At 51.5% G+C, this 9,738-nt stretch overlaps 1 non-coding gene across 1 annotated transcript; it reads right to left on the bottom strand.

Moving 5' to 3' along the window:
- Positions 1-4,157: 4,157 nt before the first annotated feature.
- On the bottom strand, positions 4,158-4,229 carry TRNAT-CGU. The gene has a single exon. It is a non-coding gene; the product is annotated as a tRNA-Thr (tRNA).
- Between the last annotated feature and the right edge of the window lie 5,509 nt (positions 4,230-9,738).

A 9,738-nucleotide genomic window follows, 5' to 3' on the forward strand; every position in this document is an offset into this window, starting at 1 on the left:
ATCTTACGTACCGCCAGGCATCGAGTTCCGGGGTTCTTCTGTGCCCACAGGGAGTGAAAAATCAGCTCTGCCTACCTGAGTGAGGGGGGCAGCGTGGGGGGCAGGGGGCAGAAGGGAGCACGTCTTGGGAAGTGATCGTCCTGCGCCAGCCTGGTGATTTGCAAAAGCAAAACTCCAGTAGATGTGACACAAACAACGTCTGGTGCTTCCAGGGGCTGCCACAATATTTTCTTTTAAGTGCTACTCATGCCTGAAATATGCTTCTGGTTTTGAAATGTGGTTCTCAACTCATGCATGACTACGGATCACTCACTCGCTTCTTAAGAGGGCCGGTTTTTATTCTTTAATGTAGGTTTTCAAAGCCCATGATGTCATTCCAGATGGCAGACGGACCAGGGCGGTGGACCCGAGGCCTCTCCTTTGAGGGGGTCAGTTCGGATGAGGAGAGTGGGCTTTCTCCCTGCACACTTGGCATCTCGTCTACACGGCATGAGCTCTGTGTGAACACCCACGCCTTCCCGCGCCCTGCCACCTGTGTACTCTTCACATTTTCTCCTTTTTTCAGGTGTGTTTGTAAGTTTTTGCTGCAAAAATGATGACCCTAAAGTGACACAGCTTCTCTTTCTGATGCCGTGATAATAGGAAAGTCATTGGTCATTGGGTCTGTAACTCCCCGCCACCCCTCCCTCTACCTGGAGGTTTCCATGGCCAACGGCAGGACAGGGAGACTTCCGTGCAGGGGAGAGGGGTGCGGGGGGTGGGTAGTGAGTGTTCTTTCTGAGAAACCAACATAAAAATCCACACATGTGTGGATAAATATGCTTATTTATTTTTTTACGAAGACATCCCCTAAAGTTACATTATACCAGATGGAGAAATTCTAGAGATCTGTAGAACAGAATGATTATCGTTAGCAAATTTGTCGGGAGGGCGGATCTCATGTTAAGTGTTCTCATCACGTACACACAAAAAGCAAAGGGACATGGGAAAGTTGGAGGTGATGGTATGTCTACCGCCTTGACCCCGGTAGTAGTTTCCCCGGGTGCGTCCATACGTCCACACCCATCCAGTTCTCTACGTTCGATACGTGTGGGTGTTTTTGTTTATCAGTTATACCTCGATAAAGCTATAAAACAACCCCCCCCCACCCAAAGCAGGACACAGCTTTTATTGCTAAATTAATCTCCAGACCCATCAATCAGTCATTCCTTTTAATGGCTGCCCATGACATCCTGGCTGGTGGAGGGTTACTACTACTCCACCAGACGAGAAGCAAGTGAGTGTGTATCATTCCAATTTTAGAATGAGAGAAACTGAGGCCAGGAGAGGTTAAGTGGAGCTTGTACGGTCCCCACCGGTTTCTGGTAGAGCCAACTCTGCCCTTGCTCTATGCTGCCACCTGGTGTCACTGTTGGAGTTTGCTCCCGCACAGCTTCCGCAGACCAAGAGCCCTTCCTCCCCCTTAAGGTTAGGATCCTGGGCTCCCTCTTCGGCTTCAGAATTCTTATTTAACCTTTTTCTGCCGCTGCCTCTCATGATCTGTCCTTACGCAGCTCCCAATGCAAACCCACTTTCTCCGCAGTGGTCAAGTTCACACAGCGGGGTCTCAGGGGATCAAGGCTCAGTTACCTCTCCTCCAACCCCAGGGTAGGGGGCTTCTTTATCTTTCCCTTTACATAACCGAAGCAGACCAGAGAACGATTCTTTACAGAGCAGACACAGCGGACTTCAAGCCGACTTCCAGAAATTCGTAGAAAAGTTATAGAAATCCAAACATGGCTTTCTATATTCAGGAACACAAGTGGTTTAAATCAACATAAAATGGCTTGCTTATTCAGACACATAATCAACGTTACGCATTTAAGTAGAAAGAGGACCCAAATTCAGAGTTTTGGGGGCTGATTTGGCAGTGTATGCCAAACTGTGTTTTTTTTTTTTTTTTTCTTTTGAAGATTTTGTTTATTTATTTGGCAGGGAGAGACACAGCGAGAGAGGGAACACAAGCAGGGCGAGTGGGAGAGGGAGAAGCGGGCTTCCCAGGGGAGCCAGTTGGGGGGCTCGATCCCACCACCCTGGGATCATGACCTGAGCCACCCAGGCACCCCCACCTTACCCCTACAACTTCTCCACATATAAATACATGCCATTAGATATTTTGTGCCATTGTGGGGTGTGGGGGGGTGGAGAATGGTACTTAGAGTGCTTTAGATTTTAAATTGCCTTTTTCTAAAGTCCATGCATCATGGGGGGCGAAGGGGAGCGTAGGGTATAGGGTGGGGCAGGGCAAGTATTGGGGGTGCTTTCCTAGGATGATGTCATCTAGGTACGCTGCTCCACTCTTTGAAGGGAAAGACAGGAAAATCTCTGCTGTCCACTCACCTCCCTCCCACCCTCAATACTGGCCTACCTGCTGGGGGCCGTGTGGTTTTCTATTCGTTTAACAGGAAGGGCTATTTAGGGATATTTTTAATAGGGAGGAACCTAAGTGCTCTTTTGTGACCCCTCTTCAAAAAAGAAATAAGTGGGTGCCCAGTGGAGGGAAGAGGACATTCAATCATTATCTGTTAATTCTGGATCGTTCTAAGATGGTGCTTGTGTCCTAATAGGTTATCTTTGGGTTTGTGGACTCTGGAATGAATCTGGGGGGGGGGGGGAAATTGCACGTAAGACATCCATCTCCTGGAAAATCAAACAAGGTGAACGTTTACAGGATAGAAATGAAGCGTTTCAACAGCTCCCCGATTGGACCCCCCTCTCCATCCCCACGGAGAGGAATGACTGTTCATTTGGTGTGGATCCTGCCCTCTGTCCAGCCGGGGAGGGCGGGGACCAGCCACCCCAGCATCAGCAAGAGTCCAGAAATGCACGGAAGAATCAGCGACCCTCAGGCTGAAGCGTGAGAAGCCCCCTTGTTCACTCTTTTCACGTGCGTGAGCTCCCGCCTTTGCACACATGCACACGGCCGTGCCCCTGGGTTTAGAGCGTGGCTGTCTTTCTCGAAGAGCGGCTTCCCGTGGGGTCCGGCACCATCAGCACCCCGTGGGAGGGAGGTAGAAATGCAAAGGGTCTGGCCCCAGCTCGGATTTACTGAACTCGGGAGCGCTGGAGGTGGGGTCCCTCGAACCCAGCTGATGGAGGCTGGCACGGCGGGGGCTCTTACCCGCTGGCCGCTCCTGGCCCCGCCCTTCCCATCACAACCCCAACCCCACTCTCCCCATCAGAGGGAGCCCGCCCAGATCAGGCTGGTGCACCGAGGTACCCCCACCCCCCACCCCAGTCCACGGAGACAGCAGCAGCCCCCTGACTCCCTTAGGAATGTCAGGCTGACCCAGGTTTCCCCGAGCTAGGTCAAGCCGGTTTTCAGACGACAAATAGGCCAGCGCCCCGGGGAGTGGGGGGGGGGGGTGTCGAGGTCACTCGACTCGTTAATGCACTCGAGCAGCCGCGTGGTGCATCCTTCCGCGGGGCAGAGAAAACAGGTTCCCCGCGACCCCAGCTCGGTTTCCTGGGGCCGCCTCGACCGCCCGCGCGTCTGGCAGCGGCTTCGCAACCGCCTCCAGCCGGCACAGACCCATTTCCCAGAAGGGCAGACGGAGGCCCAGACCGGGTTCAGGTTCCCGCGTCCCAACGTCGCCGCGTCTGGGCAGGATTTCCTCCCTAACGCGGCGCCTGCAACGGATTTCGTTTTAAAAATAGCCGGCGCGCCCGCCGGCGGCTGACTCTGGGCGTGGGCCCGGCTTCAGGCCGCGGCAGTCCTCTCATTAGAGAGGATAAGATTGGACTTTAACGTGGAGGGGAAGCTCAGTGGCTCCCCAGTCCAGTGCCAGCAGCTGCAGGGATTTTTTTTTCTTTTTTTTTGGCCCGGGGCCACGGGTGTCTCGGGGACCCGCAACTTCCCGCAGCGGGGAGGGGGTAAGGGGCGTTGATTTGCAGCGAGCGGAGGGCGGCGCGGCCAGACCACCCCGACTCTCACCCTCCGCGAGACGGGGACGGGAGCGTGAACCCAAACGGGGTGAAAACAGTGGGCCCGCTCTGCGCCCATCTGCAGCCAGGGGCGAGGCTCTAGACGCGGGACCCAGGAGGCGGGCTCTGCGACGGACCCTCTGGAAAAGTGATCCCACGCCTAAAAAGTCGCTCTGCCACGGAAGACAAATGCTAGGCACGGACGGGGTTCGAACCCGTGATCTTCGGTTTACGAGACCGACGCCTTACCACTTGGCCACCGCGCCTGCGTTAGAACGGCGGTTCCGCGAGCCTCTATCCTGGCGTCGCTCCCGTGCGCTCGCCCCGCGGACGCGAGCGCGAGCGCGCCCGCCCGCCTGTCGCGCGGCCCCGCCCCTCCGGCGGCCGGCGGGGCGGGGCGGGGCAGAGCGAAGCTCCAGCGGGCGCGCGCCGGACGCTCCCAGCAGACTCCCGCCGATCGACCCGCGGGCCATGCTGGGTTCCCGCGTGCGCTGGGGTGCGGGTCCCGGAGTCCCCACGGCCGCGGCAAGAGGCGTGTCCGGAACTCGGGAGCCGGCGGGACGCTTGTCGGCGACACAGTCAGCGTTCGAATCCCAGCTCCTCCAGACTTAGTCCGAGACCTTGGACGGCGGGCGGGCGCGCGTCGGAGCCTCAGTTTCCCTTCTGGGGGCGAAACACCCGGAAGCAGAGGAAAGGTGGCGGTTCTCGTGGCCAGCCCGACAGCCCGGGCGCTCCACGGCCGCCCTGTGCGGGGCCCACGCTCGGCAAGGGTTGTTGAATGAATGCGTAAGTGTTAAAGAAGTCAGAAACCCAAAGCTCCTTGTCCCCCAAATTGCCGCGGTTGAGCCCAGGGTGCGTGCCTCGTCCCGGACCATCAGCATCACCTGGGAGCTTGCCGCCCTGCACCTTCGCCTGCTCCCCTATCCCCGCCAGATTAGACCCGCAGGTGCGGCCCGGCGACCTGCGCTTTCCCAGGCCCTCCAGGTGATGCGGCTGCGCTGGGAATTGCCGAGCCCCGCTGCTCCCTATAGCTGATAGGCACACTCATATGCTCAAATGTATTTATATTCTCCGCTTGTCTTTATACAAATGGACTGACTTTGCAATTCTCTGCACTTTGATTTTTCATGAATATTAATGTATGTTGGCTTCATCCAGTGGTTTGCAGTGCGTAATACAAAATACCATAAATGATGGCATATTATTTAATAAATACTAGTAATTTGTGTTTCGTTAATAGGATACATAATAACACAAGATTGTAAATTATTTATACTAGGGTGTATACGCTAATATGACCATGATGCACGATGGGTTACCTTACTCTCTTTAATAGCTGCATGGTTTCCCATGCAATGGCCATTATCACAATTGATTGAATCAGTTTCTGGGAGGTAGGCTTTTTGCCTTGTGTGCGGCTCTTCTGGTGCGCGGGAACATTCTGCTCCGTGCATCTTTCCCATCTGCTACCAGAGATGTTTGTTTGTAGGATAGGTGGGAGACATAGATTAGGAATGCTCACAGCCCACCATGCAAACATATAGGTAAATAGGAAACTTAAAAATACCAGGGAGTTGTGTTCGCCAAGTTGCTTTAAATGTCAAGGTCTGGAAATGTGAGTGGAAAAGACACCCCTTTTCCACCCAGCTCCCCTCAGATACCGAGACAAGAACCCTGAGACACTGCGCCCACAGTGTGGGAGATCTTCCCGCAAACCTCACCGCAGCTCCCTCACTAGGAAAAAAAAAAAAAATCGAAGAACATTTTCAGAATTAAAACATGCATTCCCGAGCAGTGTTTCCAACTAGCTCATGATAAAATTGGTTCCATCGTTCGCCTCCTTTTTTGGGTGTTCAGTGAACCGTTGGAGGGATTGTGCGGAAGTGGCAGAGGCTTATCAAAAATGAAAAGAAATTAGCAAATGAGAGAAATTCACATGGGAGCTGAGCCCAGAACTAACTGGCAGGTGGAGTGGGAATCAGAGTCTAACAGGTGCTTTTTTCCAGCTTTGTCTTCCGAGGGGAGGGAGGGAGTGGAATCATAGAGGGGCATCTGTTCCGTGTTGGGGAAGTGGGATGCCCCAGGGGAAAGGGGTCTGAGGGGCCCTGGGAGAGGCTGGTCCTCCCACCAGCTGTGAGCCCTCAACTAGAGAACACAGGTGCTGGGTGGTCTGACCCTACTTATCTTCTTGGCAGATGAAGCCTTGAGAACCTACTACAGATCTTGGACACGTGGAAGGAAGATCACTCTGTCCTGGCCCCAGCGTCTCGAGCGGTGCCTACACAAGGTAGGTCTTCAAAAAAAAATTCTGTAGAAGGAATTAGCATTCGGGGTTCCTTTCATTGCGGTCCTCTTTGTGGTTCTGCGAAAATTCCTTGGCTGGTGCCTTCCAACCACCATTCCAGGCTTGTCCTGACGCTGACTGTCCCCTGTACCCCCTCTCGGGTCAGGCAGAAACCTTAAATTCCTTGGTGATAGGAGGTGTTCCTTGTTCACCCTGACGGAAAGAACTTAGATCCAACAAACGTTTCCTGAGCCCTAGCAGAGGCCCTGGGCCCGGAGGCTCCAGAGAAATGTGACCTGATCTCAGGGTTCCCCAAATGCCAGGGCGAGAAACCAGGGCCTGCCTTTCTGGTGACAAAGCTGGGCGAGATGATGAAATACGTTGGCTCTTTTCGTTCTGTCCGTATAATGAAGTCGCCTGAATTTGAATAATTCAGGAACATCTATGTTTCTTTTGTATTGAAATACCGTCGCTTTTTTGCATTTTAGAAAAAAATACATAGTTTTGCATCTTTTTTTTGGTACTTTGTTTGTTTGTTTCTCTGTGCCTGTCCCCCAGGCTTAAGGTTGCTTGAAAAAAGTTGTCTCCAGAGCCCTCTCCCCTTCCAGGCAGGACTCGCCGAACCCATTTGGGTTTTTTTTGTTTTGTTTTTTTTTAAGATTCATTCATTTATTTGATAGGGAGAGAGTGTGTGAGCACAAGCAGGGGGAAGAGGGGGAGGGAGAAGCAGGCTCCCCCCTGAGCAGGGGCTCCATGCGGGACTCGATCCTAGGACCCCAGGATCATGACCTGAGCTGAAGGCAGATGCTTAACAGACTGAGCCACCCAGGTGCCCCTGGTTGTACCCATTTGAACGACACTTTACAGTCAAGGAGGGCCAGCTGTGACCCTGGCCGCCCCTGTTACTGGGGCCGCCGGTCTCGGGAAGACACAGACCCACTCACACGGTCTCAGGTGGGGCCTGAGGGGCCGCCTTTTGGACAAACTCCCAGGTCACGCTGATGCTGCCGGTGCTGGCCCTGACTTTGAGAACCTCTGCTCTCATGTACCTTGGAGAAATTCATTTGCATGAGGAAGATGTGGGGGGAACCCCTTAAGCTTAGATATTTAGGTCACTTTAATTCGGGATAGCAGGTTTTTACTAATAACCTAAATCAAAGCTCCGTCAGCCACTCCTAGCATCCTAGCAACAGCACTGTTAGTCATGGGGGGTGAGAGCCCGGGGCTAGAGGCAGAGAACACAGCCTTCCTTTGTTAACTTTCTGTGAGAAATTCAATGTTGCAGAGCAGGCTGAGCACCTCAGATGCTGGGTGGGGGTCTGGGCTGTGAACTAAGCAGGTGTAAGGGGCCTGGGGCCACCATACATGTCCGCCTCCCCCCAAAATATCTGAATTCCAGTTATTTCATGTTTTCCACATCCTGGCATTTTAATTTTAGTTCTTCTGGTGGGTATGTGGTTGTTACCTCGTTTTAATTTGCATTTCCTTGATGACTAACGACAGTAAGCACCTTTTCCTGTGCCTGTTAGCTCCTTGTCACCTGTCTTGGGAAGGTGGCCGCTCAGATCTGTGGTCTGTTTTTATAGCTCGTTTGTCTATTATTGAATCGTCAGAGTTGGTTGTTTAATCTGGATACGAGTCTTTTGTCAGATACGCATGTAGTTTGTGAGTGGTTTCACCTGGTCTGTGGCTTGAATTTTTTCGTCCTTTAAGGTGTCTTTCAAAGCGCAGGAGCTTTTAATTTCTATGAATTCCAGTTTATCTATTTTTTTTTTTTCCATTTATGCTTCATGCTTGTTGTGGCCTAAGGAAGAAACCTTTGTCACCCTAGGTCACAAAGGTTTTCTCCCAGCACTGTTACCGTTTTACCTTTTACACTGAGGCTTGTGATCCGTTTTGAGTTGATTTTTGTGTATGGTGTGAGGTACGGCTTGATGGTCCTGCTTTTCCCATGTGGATGTCGAGTTGTTCCAGCACCATTTGCCGAAATGATTATCCTTTCCCCATGGAATTGCTGTGATAACTGTGTTAAAATTCAGTGTTCCAGGGGCACCTGGGTGGCTCTATGGCTTAAGCCTCTGCCTTCTGCTCAGCTCATGATCTCGGGGTTCTGGGATCGAGTCCCACATCCGGCTCTCCGCTCAGTGGGGAGCCTGCTTCTCCCTCTCTCTCTGCCTGCCTCTCTGCCTACTTGTGATCTCTCTCTCTGTCCAATAAATAAATAAGTAAAATCTTTTTAAAAAATAAATAAAATTCAGTGTTCTGTGCATTTGTGGTCCGTTTCTGGAGTTTGTGTTATGTTTCATTCATCTGTGGGCTTATCTTTATGCCGATGACCACCCAGTCTTGATTATTGTGTTTTGTGGGAAGTACTGAAATCAAGGATTGTAAATCCTCCGACTGCCGTGTTTTACAAAGTCGTTCTGTGTATTCTAGTCCTTGGCGTTCCTGTTCCCTGGTAATTTTTTGAGCCTGCTCATCAGTTTCTAGAGAGGCCTGCTGGGATTTTGATTGGGAGTGCATTGAACCTGGAGATGAGTTGGGAGGAAATAGAATATTTCATTTCCCCGTTGTTTGTGGCTGGCGCCTGTGGGTCCTAGATTCTAAATTCATTTCTTTTGCATTTCATTACGTGAATTTCCTGTGATTTTCGGTGAAGGGGTCACTGGGGTACTTGTGATAACTGTGTTCGTCTGCTTTTGGCACCCCGTTCACGTGTAGGGATTGTGGTGGGGGGTCCCTGCAGAACACAGCCAGGTGGGGACTGAAGCAAAATGTGTCTCTGTCATCATCTCTGTAGCAAAATAGGAGCGATGGTCTCCTAGCTCGGAGAGGGAGGGCATCATTGTTTAAACACACTTTCCCAAATAATGCCAGCCGTACACGGAATGTGATGGAAGACGTCAAGTAAATTTTTGTTTTTTTTTGCAGAAAAATTGCAGTTGTGCAGAATGCCCTGGGGTCACCTCATGAAATCAGTCTTAGAAGCTCTCAGCTCGGAAGAGCGTGCTTCAGCGGGTTCATTCCAGAGCTAGAATGAGATGGAGTTGGCAGCTGTGAATAATGAAAAGTTTCATTCTTTTACTTTTCCCTTTTGCTTTTTCAGATAAGCGCTAAAACGGTCAACTAGAGTATCTGGGGTACAAACACGAGCAGGCAGCATTGACAGCAGTTTTACGTATATGGAAAAAAGCAAACAAGGCAGTAGACAGTAACAGAATAAAATCGCTGTTTCTCTTGTGTTTTGGGCTCTGCAAAGGACCCTAGATTCCCCCTCCTCCTTCTAGAGGTTTACTTAGGATCTTTCCATCTCCTTTCTTTTTTGCTTCTGTGTTGATCCACAGTTACACACAGGAAAATCAGTGTTGGGGGTTTATCTTCCCTCAAATGGTTTCCTTTTGTAAATGTTACGGAATCTTTCTTCTTTTTTTTATTTGACAGACGGAGATCACAAGTAGGCAGAGGGAGAGAGAGGGGGAAGCAGGTTCCCT

This window comes from Lontra canadensis, unplaced genomic scaffold, assembly GCF_010015895.1.
Source record: "Lontra canadensis isolate GAN:19392208 unplaced genomic scaffold, GSC_riverotter_1.0 scaffold91, whole genome shotgun sequence".
Classification (NCBI taxonomy): domain Eukaryota; kingdom Metazoa; phylum Chordata; class Mammalia; order Carnivora; family Mustelidae; genus Lontra; species Lontra canadensis.